Below are 14,964 nucleotides of genomic sequence, written 5' to 3'. Positions count from 1 at the left end.
ACGTCAATGGGATACGTGGAGCAGTCCTAGGTGCCCTCTTCTTCACACCTGTGCATTGGCCAGTGCGGTGAAGTATGGTCAAACTCCCCTCCCCTCCCCCCCCCCCAGACGAATCAATACGGCCTGGCCTGGAGGGGTCCTCATATAGCAGTGGATTGACAAACGGCTGTGATACTAATTATTCAAGAATTAGTATTTGCTAACAACACACAGAGCAAGATGTGAAGGTGAACGAAATTGGCTTGTTCAAACGACACTTAATTATAAAAATTAGTAGGTTTCAAGCATGCGATTTCTTCACATACTCCTTAGTCATTAAAGAGTTGCTTTGTGCGCAAATTAAATTAATTAACATCCTTGGTCTACGGAGAATTTCAAACAAGCACACCCTTGCCTCTCTATAAAATGATTAAATGTTGTCTAATTAACATTTTACATACATGAATTACAGCTATGTAATTACACATATTTATTAAGCAAGCTATCGCAGAGGCTAAATGTGGGTTGCGAATGAGATTAAATACATCTTGATGCTATTACCATTCGTAACGATGATCAACAATAACAGTAAAATATATTCCAACTGCGCTAGTTTGTCATGTCATCTCCACATATATAAAAGGCAGAGTTGTGATTATGTGTGTCTGTTCCAAATGTTTAGCGTACTTCCCGACATGCAACTAACTTGAAATTTGCCATGTGGGAACTTTCCAGACTGTACACCATGCAAAAATTATAAAAATACACTTTTGTGTTTTTTTTTTTGGGGGGGAGCTCAATAATGCATTTATTTTTTGCACGGCAAGTGAGCTGTGACGTCAAATCTGTCATGTGACCCGCGCATTTGGAAGCGTAACGCATTGTAGTGTAGTGGTTAGCACGCCGCGCTACGAACCTGGCAACCGGAGTTCGATTCCCGCTCACGGCCACCACTGGTGACGATTATTTTAACCGGTCCTGGGCCTCCCCTAGGTCGACTCAGCCTCAAACGAGTAACTGGTGTGGTGTGTGAACATCGCCACTGGGGAGACAAAGGCGGCCGGCGTGGTGAATTCAAGTCCCGGGCGAAACCGGGTAGTAAAGCTAGTCAACAATAAATGCTCTTCTGGAAACCCTTCGGTGAGCAGAGTCTCACATCACGTTAGAGCTTCTAACGCTGCTCGTTGTAACATATGGAGGCGTCACTTTCACAATATTCAATCTCATTTTAATATTTTGGCTTTTAATGAGAGAAATAAGTATTTGACCCCTCTGCAAAACATGACTTAGTACTTGGTGGCAAAACCCTTGTTGGCAATCACAGAGGTCAGACGTTTCTTGTAGTTGGCCACCAAGTTTGCACACATCTCAGGAGGGATTTTGTCCCACTCCTCTTTGCAGATCTTCCCCAAGTCATTAAGGTTTCGAGACTGACGTTTAGCAACTCGAACCTTCAGCTCCTTCCACAGATTTTCCATGGGGATAAGGTCTGGAGACTGGCTAGACCACTCCAGGACCATAATGTGCTTCTTCTTGAGCCACTCCTTTGTTGCCTTGGCCGTGTGTTTTGGGTCATTGTCATGCTGGAATACCCATCCACGACCCATTTTCAATGCCCTGGCTGAGGGAAGGAGGTTCTCACCCAAGATTTGACGGTACATGGCCCCGTCCATCGTCCCTTTGATGCGGTGAAGTTTTCCTGTCCTCTTAGCAGAAAAACACCCCCAAAGCATAATGTTTCCATCTCCATGTTTGACGGTGGGGATGGTGTTTTTGGGGTCATAGGCAGCATTCCTCCTCCTCCAAACACGGCGAGTTGAGTTGATGCCAAAGAGCTCCATTTTGGTCTCTTCTGACCACAACACTTTCACCCAGTTGTCCTCTGAATCATTCAGATGTTCATTGGCAAACTTCAGACGGGCATGTATATGTGCTTTCTTGAGCAGGGGGACCTTGCGGGTGCTGCAGGATTTCAGTCCTTCACGGCATAGTGTGTTACCAATTGTTTTCCTGGTGACTATGGTCCCAGCTGCCTTGAGATCATTGACAAGATCCTCCCGTATAGTTCTGGTTGATTCCTCACGGTTCTCATGATCATTGCAACTCCACGAGGTGAGATCTTGCATGGAGCCCCAGGCTGAGGGAGATTGACAGATCTTTTGTGTTTCTTCCATTTGCGAATAATCGCACCAACTGTTGTCACCTTCTCACCAAGCTGCTTGGCAATTGTCTTGTAGCCCATTCCAGCCTTGTTTAGGTCTACAATCTTGTCCCTGACATCCTTGGAGAGCTATTTGATCTCGGCCATGGTGGAGAGTTTGGAATCTGATTGATTGATTTCTTCTGTGGACAGATGTCTTTTATACAGGTAACAAGCTGAGATTAGGAGCACTCCCTTTAAGAGTGTGCTCCTAATCTCAGCTCGTTACCTGTATAAAAGACACATGGGAGCCAGAAATCTTTCTGATTGAGAGGGGGTCAAATACGTATTTCCCTCATTAAAATGCAAATCAATTTATAACATTTTTGACATGCGTTTTTTCTGGATTTTATGTTGTTATTCTGTCTCTCACTGTTCAAATAAATCTACCATTATAATTATAGACTGATCATTTCTTTGTCAGTGGGCAAACGTACAAAATCAACAGGGGATCAAATACTTTTTTTCCCTCACTGTATAGATATGTCATTCAACCCGCCAATACCCTACATACCCAATTACTAAGGTTTGTCACATTCACAGAACATGCCAATTCGTAACATTTACAAATGTTGTGGCTTTGCTCTCCAAAACATCGGTGTGCTGTACTAGTAACTAATTGGCGTGTTCTGTTACGTGACAAACCTTACTAATTGTCGGGTTGGGAAAGAATGAAGGTCATTATAAATGAGTGGGGTATCAATGAATGGATCATGCTGGATACGTACAGTGCCATAATTATGTACATGTGTATGTTGAACTTTGCTCGCCCCCCAAGTAGCTAACCGTGCTGATGGGAGGTGCGAGGAAGGATAACAAACTGAACACAAAAAGCAGTTATAAAGAAATCAGCAGCAGCCTCCCCATGCCACCACTATTTCCCATGTATAGCCACACACAGTATGTACATATGTGTAAGAAAGGTAATCCAGTCACTTCTGGAGTCACTTTAATAGCTCTTTCTCGTCCGACACTAGACGATATTTCTCGATAGTCTAAAGTTATGTGAAGCCTATAAAATGATCTGAAATTGTTTCATGAAATGTTCACGCTGTGATCTTGTCTATGCCTAATTAAGAACAAAACCAAAATTTATGAGAAAATGCTCGTGTTGGAACCTGATTTAATTTTTTATTTGATGTAGGATATTGCTGCCTGAAATTGCAATTCTGGAAATCTCTCTGATTCATAAAACGTGAGCGTGGGAGGACAAGTGAAGCCCAATCTCTAACTAGTAATGTCATAGGCATTGAAAAATCCGCATGCAGGAGAGTGCATTGTTTAGAATGTAGAGGTAGACAGTTTTATCGATATTATTTATTTGAAAGCCTTGTGTTCAAATAGACACCATTGATTGACTCAACCCATCGTCCATCCACAGCCTAATCTGACCTAATGTGGGTCACTGTTGCCTAATGTGGCCTAATATCGGTAGCTGCAGCTGAATGCATATCATTGTGGTCTAATGTGGGTCACTTTGGCCTAATGTGGCTTAATGTAGGTAGCTGCAGCCGAATGTATGTCGTTGTGGTCTAATGTTGGTCACTGTTGCCCAATGTGGCCTAATGTGGATCAAGGTGGCCTAATGCGGCCTAATATTGGTCAAAGTGGCCTAATGTGGCCTCATCATAGACTATTCCTCTCAATAGAGGATGATTGTCATCTATAGCAAAGTTGGATTATCTGTGGGTCTGAAGATTGCCGAAGAGACTGATCTGGGATCGACAGATTCTGCCGCAGCTTGGGCACGGCTCCAAAAAGAGTGGTGGGTGGAACTGGATTAGTAAGTCAGGCTGCAGCGTGCTGTTTCCACCGTTATTTATTTTCCTCTTTGTGCCGTTGAGTTTATAAATGTTTGGCTCTTTGAAATAGACTATGTCTCCATCTGAGGCGATCCTGGGCAAGAGTCTCACATGCATTCGTGTCGATGGCGCATATCTTCATGTTGGGCTTGAGGACATCCTTAAAGCGCTTTGTCTGCCTGCCTCTTGAACGCACACCCTTACTAAGCTGGGAGTGGAAGACTTGCGTTGGGAGTTTGGAGTTGGGCATACGGCTCAATGCCGGTCACAGTGGCCTAATTTGTGTCACTGTGGCCTAATGTGGTCCGATGTGGGTCACGGTAGCCTAATGTGGGTTGTTTTGGCCCAATGTGGCCTAATGTGGGTCATTGTAGCCTAATGTAGGTCACTGTGGCCTAGTAATGCCTAATGTGGGTCAACGTGGTTTAATGTGGCCTAATGTGGGCCAATGTTGCTTAATTTGGGTCACTGTGGCCTAATGTGGCCCGATGAGGGTCCCGGTAGCCTAATGAGGGTCACTGTGGCCTAGTAATGCCTAATGTGGGTCAACGTGGTTTAATGTGGCCTAATGTGGGTCAATGTTGCTTAATTTGGGTCACTGTGGCCTAATGTGGCCCGATGAGGGTCACGGTAGCCTAATGAGGGTCACTGTGGCCTAGTAATGCCTAATGTGGGTCAACGTGGTTTAATGTGGCCTAATGTGGGTCAATGTTGCTTAATTTGGGTCACTGTGGCCTAATGTGGCCCGATGAGGGTCATGGTAGCCTAATGAGGGTCACTGTGGCCTAATGTGGCCCGATGAGGGTCACGGTGGCCTAATGAGGGTCACTGTGGCCTAGTAATGCCTAATGTGGGTCAACGTGGTTTAATGTGGCCTAATGTGGGTCAATGTTGCTTAATTTGGGTCACTGTGGCCTAATGTGGCCCGATGAGGGTCATGGTAGCCTAATGAGGGTCACTGTGGCCTAATGTGGGTTGTTTTGGCCCAATGTGGCCTAATGTGGGTCATTGTAGCCTAATGTAGGTCACTGTGGCCTAGTAATGCCTAATGTGGGTCAACGTGGTTTAATGTGGCCTAATGTGGGTCAATGTTGCTTAATTTGGGTCACTGTGGCCTAATGTGGCCCGATGAGGGTCACGGTGGCCTAATGAGGGCCACTGTGGCCTAATGTGGCTTACTTGGCTAATGTGAACAACTGTGGCCTAATATGGGTCACTGTAGCTTAATGTGTCTCACTGGGTTAATTTGAGTAACTGTGGCACATTGTGGCCTAATATGGGTCAATTTGGCCAAATGTGGATGACTGTGGCCTAATGTTGGTCATTGGCCTAATGTGGCGAAATGGTGGATCACTTTGGTTCAGTGTCGGTCTATGTGGATCAGAGTAAGCTAATGTGGGTCACAGTGGCCTATTGTTTGACCCATATTAGGCTATGTTGACATAATATGGTCAGATTAGCACGGTTGGCTATGTACGGTGCGATAGAAGTTGAACATACATACATGGACCACTGTGGATCGTTATAGGTCACTGTGTCAGGTCACGCTTTGATCTTGGAAGCGTAATAACAGTGACAGTAGACGTACTACCTGCAACTGGGTGATCCTGAGTGCCAGGTAGTGGTAAATTAACTCCCCCCCCCCCCCTCCAAAGAGTGCCAACGGGTTAGCGCGAATGAATACTTGGGTTGAGTAGAGTGAGACCATGATGCAGGAAATGCCATCAAAGGCAGATCAGCTAATTCTATCAATGAACGAACGGGCACCCACAACCCCAGTGAGAGGGCAGAAGGGGGAGGGGGTGGTGCTCTTTAGCCACGGTAGGCAACCCGTCTATGAGAAGGAAGTCCTAATATAACACATTCCTCAGGAGGGAGCTGGTAGGAACGTTGGGCTGCTCGGTCAATGGCCAGGGTCAACTGCGGCGTGGTGTATTCCGCAAATATTCCCGACTATGAGGGCGGGCACAAGCCGGCGTGAGTAGGTTAAACGTTGAGTTTTATAAGGGCACCACGGGGTGACCAGCCCCTCCCCACCCTCCCCTCTCCACCCAGCCCCACCCCTCCCATTTTTGGATGCACGACGGATGGACGGACACAATAATCCCCTGTGGGTTGGTGTAACCAGGAGGTTCCTACCAGTATAACCTGCAGCAAACCCACCACCAGCTGTGTTGGGTTAATTCCGTGACGCTGGATTCTGGTGAGCAAGCAGAGAGTGTGTGTGAGGACCCTGCGCAAGTCCCCAACCACTTCAATAAATCCATGTGCATGCATCTATTGCATATATATGGTCTCTTGTATCTCACTATCATCTTTCAACAAAAGCCCTCTAGAGCGAGGGATGAGGAGTGAAGCAGCAGGCCTGATGAAGCTGTAGCAACAAATCCGGACAGGCGGCTTGGGTAGATGGGTCGTACAGTATCAAGGGGAGTGATCGATCTGCAGGGCAGCACCAGAAGTGACTAAGCAGTTCTATTAAGGGAGGTGCTGCCCACCTCAATCTTGGGAAAAGCCTAGAAAAGGTGGCTTAAAAAAAGCACACTCCAAATCGAACCTGATCCTATACAGCGGGAAAAATATATATGTATAAAAAGTATGAACTCCGGACAAAAAATGTTGTCATTAGAACCTGGGCCGTTCGCAAACCTAATTGACTGAGAGCTTTTCCCCCGTCCAAAAAGGAAAGAGCGCACTTATTGCATGGCAGATCAATCGCTGTGGCACAGACATCGCTGCTCTCTCGGAGACAGGAAGACCCACAGGAGAGAGACACGTTGCAGGGGTTGTGCTTTGCCGTGAAGGATTACCTTCCCAAAAGGTTTCCCATCACTTGTCAAGGGGATTTCAGATCGACTCGCGGTACTTTGCCTTGCTTTTAAGGCCAATGGACACATCACAGTTGTCTCTGGTTTTACCGCAGCCTTGGAAAACCCTGAAACGACCACAAAGGATACGTTATATCAATGTCGGTAATTGTTTGCATTCACGCGACAATGATTGTGCTATTCCATTGTCATGAACGTGAAAACAAATTATATTTAATTGTGCAACTTGTTTGTATTCATCAATGTGTATAATGCTAATTATTGCCTGATGATGCCTGCAATGAAGGCCGGTATCCACAGCATGAGTTGGACCAAACCACAAACCTAAATTACCAAAACAATGAATTGCATTCTAAAAATGGTAATTAAATCCGAAAAGTACTATGTAATAATACAACTAATGTAATGCCCGTTGTGAATTCACTGCTGGATGAAGGCCTCCCCACGCTGTGCCAATCATGGTGGTTGCTTGACCATACTTCACCAGTACAGGTTTGTAAAGTGGGGAGGGGGGAAGCCGGACTGGCTCACGGTTGACGTGCCACTAACGATGAACGTGGTCACCTTTACTTCAGTTATGTTAAAAGCTTTAAATCGAAATTTAACCGCCGCCTTCACATGAAGAAGGCCACTTGTGTTGTGGCCGAAACGTCGTGAGAATTTTATTGTTTAATTTGATTATTTTATTCTCATTCTACGTGACTTTACCGAAAGAACCAAAGAAGATTAAATCATCCACTTCATTACGCAGCTCTGCAAATGTTAGTCATTATCTGGAGAATGATCAATCATATATACAGGGAGCCTCTTGACTAGAACATCTCCGACTGTACCCCACTGCTGTGATATAGATAACGTCTTGTCATGAAAGGACAATATGACCGTCAAATGCAAGACAAACGAGTCTACAGGCTCCACGGGTGATACCGTGCGTATCTCGAAATATATATGGCCCCGAACGGCCGAGGCTATGGCTTACGAATTGGACCCCAGAGCACCTGGCTGGGATGCAGAAGAACACCACCGATAGAGTCAACGGATGGATACTAAACTATGAACTAAACTGATTTTATTTGACCAGGCCAGGACCACTGAGCTATCTGGCAATTTTTTTCACAAGCGACTTGGCCAACAAAGTGGCTCATGATGTGGAAATTTATAGCGGCCAAATACTCTAAGTGCATTTTTTAAAAATGTGGGGGGGGGGGAAAAAACTGGAGGACTCGGAGAAATATCCACGCGACAATCGGGAAATACCAGGTGTCAGGATCAGAGATCGAACTCACGACCTCCTGCGTACCAGGCGAGGTAGTTAACATCTCTGTGTGTACCACTGGACCAGAGTGAGTGAGACTAAAGAGAGAGGTATGCATGCTGCCTTACTATGTTATAAATACTCGAGCCCAAATATTTTTTTTTTATTTAAAGCTTTCGTGACTGCAGTAATTCATATTCTTAGCTCTTTCGGTAAAGTCACGTTGAAGGGAAACCATAAAAAAATAAAATATATTTTTATATAAAAAATAAATAAAATATAAATTTCTCATAATAAAATATATATTTTATTATTTTATTGTTTCCAAAATATTTTGTTTACTGGGGCACTGGGCAACTAGTCACAATATAGTCAATGGCAATAATGTAGCTTGAAAAAAAATGGTTTGTGGGTGACTTTTTTGGCCGGCAGAGGGCAGAAAAGCACTGAATGTTCGCTCCTCAAGATCTCTTGGATGTGTTTGCCTGCTCACCGCGTGCGCTATGTTCCTCGTTTAAACACGTCATAAGCACACTCCCACATACCGGAGGGATTGAGGTCACCCACGCTATATATCTATAACTTGTATAGATAATTACCGGAATATCTGTTTTTGTATACATTTTCCCCAGAACAGTATATTATATACAGCATACACTGTATGCATTAACAAACACTCATGGTATTCTTTGGGTCTTTCGGTCAAGTCACGTAGGTACGTACAAATTAATGAAAATGATAAATATAAAATAAACAAAAAAATACGACGTTTAGATCACCACACAAGCGATCGTCATCCACGACGTTTCCTCCTGATGAAACGTCGTAGTTTTTTGTTTATTTAATATTTATTATTTGTATTAATTTGTACCTATCTAAGTGACTTTACCGAAAGACCCAAAGAATATTAATTCCTGCAGTCACGAAAGCTTTAAGTCAAGATTTAAACACATGGATGTTTTTTTTATTTGTACAACTTAAGACTTGCATGCATAACATACAACATTTAAATTCGGTTAACTCATGCATTCTGATTGCAAACAATGTTATTCTTCCAAATAGCAGAGGTCAACCTAGCAATACCACATATTACTTTTAAAATCGCCACTGAAGCCCTGCAGTCACGAAAACTTTGAATCAAAATTTGATTCCAATGAGTTTATATATATTACAATATTTAGTCAATAATTATATTGAAGTAAAAACTAATACAGACGCGCACATATTTTAAAACCCAGAGGTTTTTTTTGTTTGCTAGGCCATTCCTATATCTGTATTTATATGTGTCACTGTGCGCTCAATGTCATGTTATCAATGGTAGTATGACTAATAATAAATGATCATTCACCAGTGTTAACAACTGGATGCTGTGTCATAGCCCAATATAGCGCATTGCTCATAGTTATCAGGTTATCATATTCTCCTTCCCTGAATGCTTCTCTGGAGATGTAACTAAATGGTCCTATCCTGCTATCCGAAGGATTCATTCAAGTCAAATTAATAAAAACATGCATACATTTTAAACACGCTACTGTGTATAGAGACACACAGCATGAATTGCATGATGATGAATACATGATGATTATAGTTGAGAGAGAGACGACTAAACAGGATTTGCTTTGCCAAAAAACTAAACAGGTTAGAGAGAATGACCACCGAGGAGATGGAGCAATGAAATCATCTTGGGTTCAGGTGCGAAGGGGATTATTACATTGCAGGATCCTGAGAGATGGCGATTGCTTGGGGAGGTCTTCATCTCGCAGTGGATTGATCATGGCTGATTTATGGCTATGAAAATGAATTCAGATAAGCCTATTTAGCTCAATCCACTGTCAAAACAAGTGCTGATAGTGAGCACCTATGAAGACAATACCTTGCTGATCTTGTCAAGGACCATGAACCATCACGAGAACTGCGGTCATCTTGAATGCGGCCTTTGTGAGCCAAACGCCACTTCGGCCGCCTGAATGCTCTTCCTGCCAATATTTTAGGGGAGCCACTGGAGCTATGTAATTTGAAATTTCGATTGGAAATGTATTTATTTTGAACTGATTTTTTGTGGTTGGTTTGTTGTCTTCCTCTGCGCCTCCGATTAGCATGGTTGGCTACATATGGTGCGAAAGAAGTTCAACATACATACATAGACCCACACAGAGACCCATAGACCCACACATAGACCCATAGACCCACACAGAGACCCATAGACCCACACAGAGACCCATAGACCCACACAGAGACCCATAGACGCACACAGAGACCCATAGCTTGTTGTCCTTCCCCCGCACCTCCCATGATCACCGTTTGCTACGTACGATGCAAACGTCTTTCAACAGACATAGACTCACACAGAGGTGCTCTGATCGTGGCATCGTATTTGTGCTGTTCGCCTTTTGGCGTTCTCTGCTCTGACACTGGTGAGACAAGGCCCTAAAGAAGGCTGTCTCTGGTGTAGGCCAATCAGTTTCAAAGACAATGCATTTTTTTTATCGGAGTATGTTTGTTTGCATGTTCACCACAAGTATGTTTGGTTAATGCGAACTTGATTCCTTGTAAAATGTTTCTAATTAGTGTTTGAACATCCTAACACCCGTTTCATTGCCAGAAATGGTTAAACCTAGTCTTGTTTTTCATCCTTCGATACTGGCAAAAGTCACATTTCATAGACTCACACAGAGACCCATAGTTGTCTGTACTTCCCCTGCACCTCCGATTAGCACGGTTGGCTACGTACGGTGCGAAAGAAGCTCAACGTACATACATACAAGCGCGCCACAATCAGGAGAAGGCTTGGACAGCTACGCACACAAAGCATTCACTGCTTTTGGCTCCAATGCGCTGAGGTTTACACCCTGTAACCGGTGGTAAGGGTTGGTTAGGTAGGGTATGTCGTGCCACATCTGGTGTATGTGTACATGCACGGACACGGAATGTGTTTGCCAATATGCCAAACGTTACTCTACAATGCTAATGTTGAGCCAACTTGACGAGCACGACTCCACCGGCACTGCGTGTTTGAGGCGTTGTGGCGTAACAGCATACTCCGCCGCAAATCAGTGACCTGGATTTAATTCCCAGCCATGGACATCACTGGCGACGCGATATCTGAACTTGTCCTAGGCTCCCCTTAAGTTAAGTCTGCTTTGAATAAGTACTTGAATAAGTACTTGAATAAGTACTTGAATAAGTAATTGCTGCATGAACATTCTTACAGTACTGGGGAGAAAAAGACTATCAGTAGTGGTGCTGCCTCTTGCAATACAGGGACTCCTCTACTTATGAACGAGTTTCCAGAGGTCTGTTCGTAAGTAGATTTGTTCGCAAGTCCAACTTTACTCCTGTCGATTCCAAACATGTTGTACGGCATGCACACTAAACACAGGGAATGGCTTTAAATGTTGTACAATCTCCTGTAGATCTAGATGCCACTGGTTCTTCACGTTCCGCAGATGTCGATGCCACCACCGCCATCTATTGCGCGGCGGTTGAACTTGCGACTCTCCGTCCGAACAGGCGACTGGACATATTGACAGGTTTGTTCGCATCTCTGAAAGTTCCTAAGTCGAATGTTCGTAAGTAGAGGAGTCCCTGTATGCTGGTCTTGACTGGCCAGGTAGCTGCTCAAAAATCGGTGGTTAGCAAGTCCAAATCCTGGCTGGGGATTAACTCAACCCATCATCCCACCAGGGTCGATAAAATGGGTTTCACTTTGTGTTAACAGTGGTTGTCATATGGGTGATTCACCCCATGCCATTTGAATGTGGAATTTACACCGTTAGCTTAGTGCTGTAAATCAAAGCAAGAGCTGAGCAAATATCTATTTGAGCACGAAAATCGCTTTGGCACGGTCTAAATAGGCGCTCGCTGATAAAATCTTAAACTTTGCATCTCTATCCAGTAGGCTTTCATTCGTGTGGGGTGTATCGATGCATGTCTGTGTGCGATCGCAGCCGCGTCCTTGGGTGCGTGCGTTTAGGAGGGGGGGTGCGCGAACGCTCATGATTTTTAAACACTTTTTTTTACGTCCCCTATGATCACCCGGGCTTTACGCGTCTGATGTCTTATTTTATTCACCGCTATCCCTCGAGAGTCCACTGCAAGACGTATCGTGCTGGCCCACAAAGTGGCCACTGGAAGCAGCACGTGATCACCGACTGCAGGAAAGCGAGGGCTGCAAGCGCGCTGATAAGAGACGGACGCACGCTTGGCTTGGGGAAGAGAATCACGTTATTGATGCACCGTAACGCAACATCTGAAATACGGCCGCGAAAGCACCAACGCCCCCCGGAGGAATAAAAATTAAGCGGCCGTCTGCTGAACCATGCTCTCGCACTGTAAAGAGCCAAGCACGTTGCATGTTTCTCGAGTCGCTTTATACTGCATCTACACGGTGTATTCTGACGTCCAACGTTATGTTATGTGGAACTTCTTTCGCGCCGTACGTAGCCAACCGTGCTGATCGGAGGTGCGGCCATATCTACGAGAACCTTTCATACTGCTCAACTGGAGTTACTCGTGCTTTACTGTGTGCATTGTCCTTGTGCTGTTTCGCCTTTTTGACAGTATTTGTTCTCGCACTGGTGCGACAAAGCCATAGATGAGGCTGGAAACTTTGCCTATGCAATGCGGTGGTCACATGACATGCATGCACGGCATGATGAGAGGCGAGCTTTCCTGCTGTTTGCTTGCACAGCCTTGCGTGAACGTGTAAAGTTTGAGCGTGCTAAGTGGAATTTGGGTCCTTTCCGTTATTAAATGCCCGTACCCAGCCAGACACCACGCCTCTCAATGACAGTTCTAGAGAGCGTTGATGGATTGATGTGAGTAATTGATGTTTCTGTCTCACTTTCATTGGGAGGCAGCAACAACAAAAAAGATTCAGACTCGTGTGCTCTGTGAAATGTGATCATCGGCGTGTTTATAGGTTGGAAAATCGCACGCGCTCACGCGTAAATAATTTTCTGCGTGTGCGGTAGCCGCTTTTATAGGTCAATAAAGTCAAAAGTGGCTGCGTGCTCGATTTAACGTCGGTGGCGCTTATCTACATTCATGGCCCTGAGCCAGTAGCAGAAATCACACACTTCTGTGAACAGCGGGGCTGCAGTTATTATACATATAATGGCAACAATATAGCATAAACTGTGCGTATCTATTTCAGTACATGGGTGGTAGCATTATAGTCCGGAACATGTGTTGTTATAATTGCTTATATATGTGCGTGTTTTTCTTTAGAACTGCGTTTTGTGCTCAGTTTGTTATCCTTGCCACGCACTTCCGATGAGCATTTTTTTGGCTATGTACGGTGTGAAAGAAGTTCAACATACACGCCTACTTATATATGCAAGCTACATTTTCAGTGCTTGCTCAAATTATTTGCCGAGGCATTGCAATGACGGTAAAGTTTGAACATTTTTTTTAAATTAATGCGTGTAAATTAATACACATCTTCAAGGAGTATAAGAAGCAGGGTCGTAAATAACTGTTGTTTGTCCGACGGGAGGCGTTTCGTACGTCAGGCTCTGATTTAAAGCGCAAAATGCGGGGCAAAATGAGTCATCCTGCATTTTTCAAAGCGGCCCTGGCACGGGGTGGCCAAGAGATTGAATGAGATTTACATTTGGGGTCCATCTATCATTCAATTAAACGTATTGGACACGCCCCCATTGGGAGCAGCGGAGCCTAGGATTACTCGTTTCACTATGCTCTGCATTCTTTAAATTGAACCCTATCCAATTCGAGTGGATGCTGCCGTGGTGTAACGGTCAGCACACTGGACTTGTAATCCGGAGGTCGCCGGTTATATTCGATCTTCAGGCACAGCAAGTCTCGTATATACCCCCCTCCATTTGTCCACCCAGCAGTATCTGTGTAATAATTCGTTGTTTTGACTTGTAATGCGCAGAGTATTATCTCACCCCGAGGACCACCGTGGCGCGACGAACCACAGACAGACGGAAAGGCAGCCACGAGGTCGTTAGGTGCCAACAATTGCCCAAGCTCTGCCGTCCTTTATATCATAAGGTGTTTTAGGCCAATCAATGAGAGGAAACCGGAGCACCAGGATAAAACCCTCGCATGCAAGGGGGCAGTTCTCTATCTCATATAAATGAAACTTGTTTTTTTATGTTACCAGGTAAAGCCCACTGAGCAATATAGCTCCTTGCCACAAGTGACCTGGCCACAAATGATAGCCCAATAAAGTGGCTTATCGAATACTCTAAACGCATAAAACTTGACTTAAAGCTTTCGTGACTGCAGGAATTCATATTCTTTCTGTAAAGTCACGTAGATAGGTTCAAAGAAAATAATAAAATAACTACAATGTTTCTCGATCGTCATCAAGAAAAGGCTGAAGACGACCGCTTTGTGTTGCGATCGAAACGTCGTAGTAGTTTTTGTTTTCTTTGAACCTATCTACTTGACTTTACCGAAAGACCCAAGAATACTCTAAACGCATGTTTGTAAATATGTTTTAGGACCTATAGAAAATACCACGCGACCACGGGGAGAACATGTCAGCTCCAAATATACATGTGTTAGAGTCAGAATGGAACCCACGACCTTCTGCATACCAGGCGAGGTAGTTAACATCTCCTAGCCACCGCGACAAGTCAAGATATAGCACACGAACATCCCCTGACAGGGAGTTTCACAACATGAGTGTGATCCCCAACCCTCGCCTTAATCAGCCAGGTGACCGGTAGTTGTGTGTATGGTGGGGTAAAGTGTGGGTACTCACGCCTCTGACATCAGACATCACACTCAGACTGTATTTCAGCTGGCAAGGCCCATTGAGCTAAATTGCTCTTGCAAGGACGACGACAATCAATTTTATTTTGTAACTTTACCAGCTGAGGCCCACTGCGCTACATAGTAACTTTTTAGAAGCGACCTGGTCTCAAA

The sequence above is a fragment of the Petromyzon marinus genome, chromosome 39 (assembly GCF_048934315.1).
Source record: "Petromyzon marinus isolate PM22_M1 ecotype Great Lakes invasive population chromosome 39, UKy_Petmar_22M1.pri1.0, whole genome shotgun sequence".
NCBI classification, from domain to species: Eukaryota; Metazoa; Chordata; class Hyperoartia; order Petromyzontiformes; family Petromyzontidae; genus Petromyzon; species Petromyzon marinus.
This window is presented reverse-complemented; position numbering follows the sequence as displayed.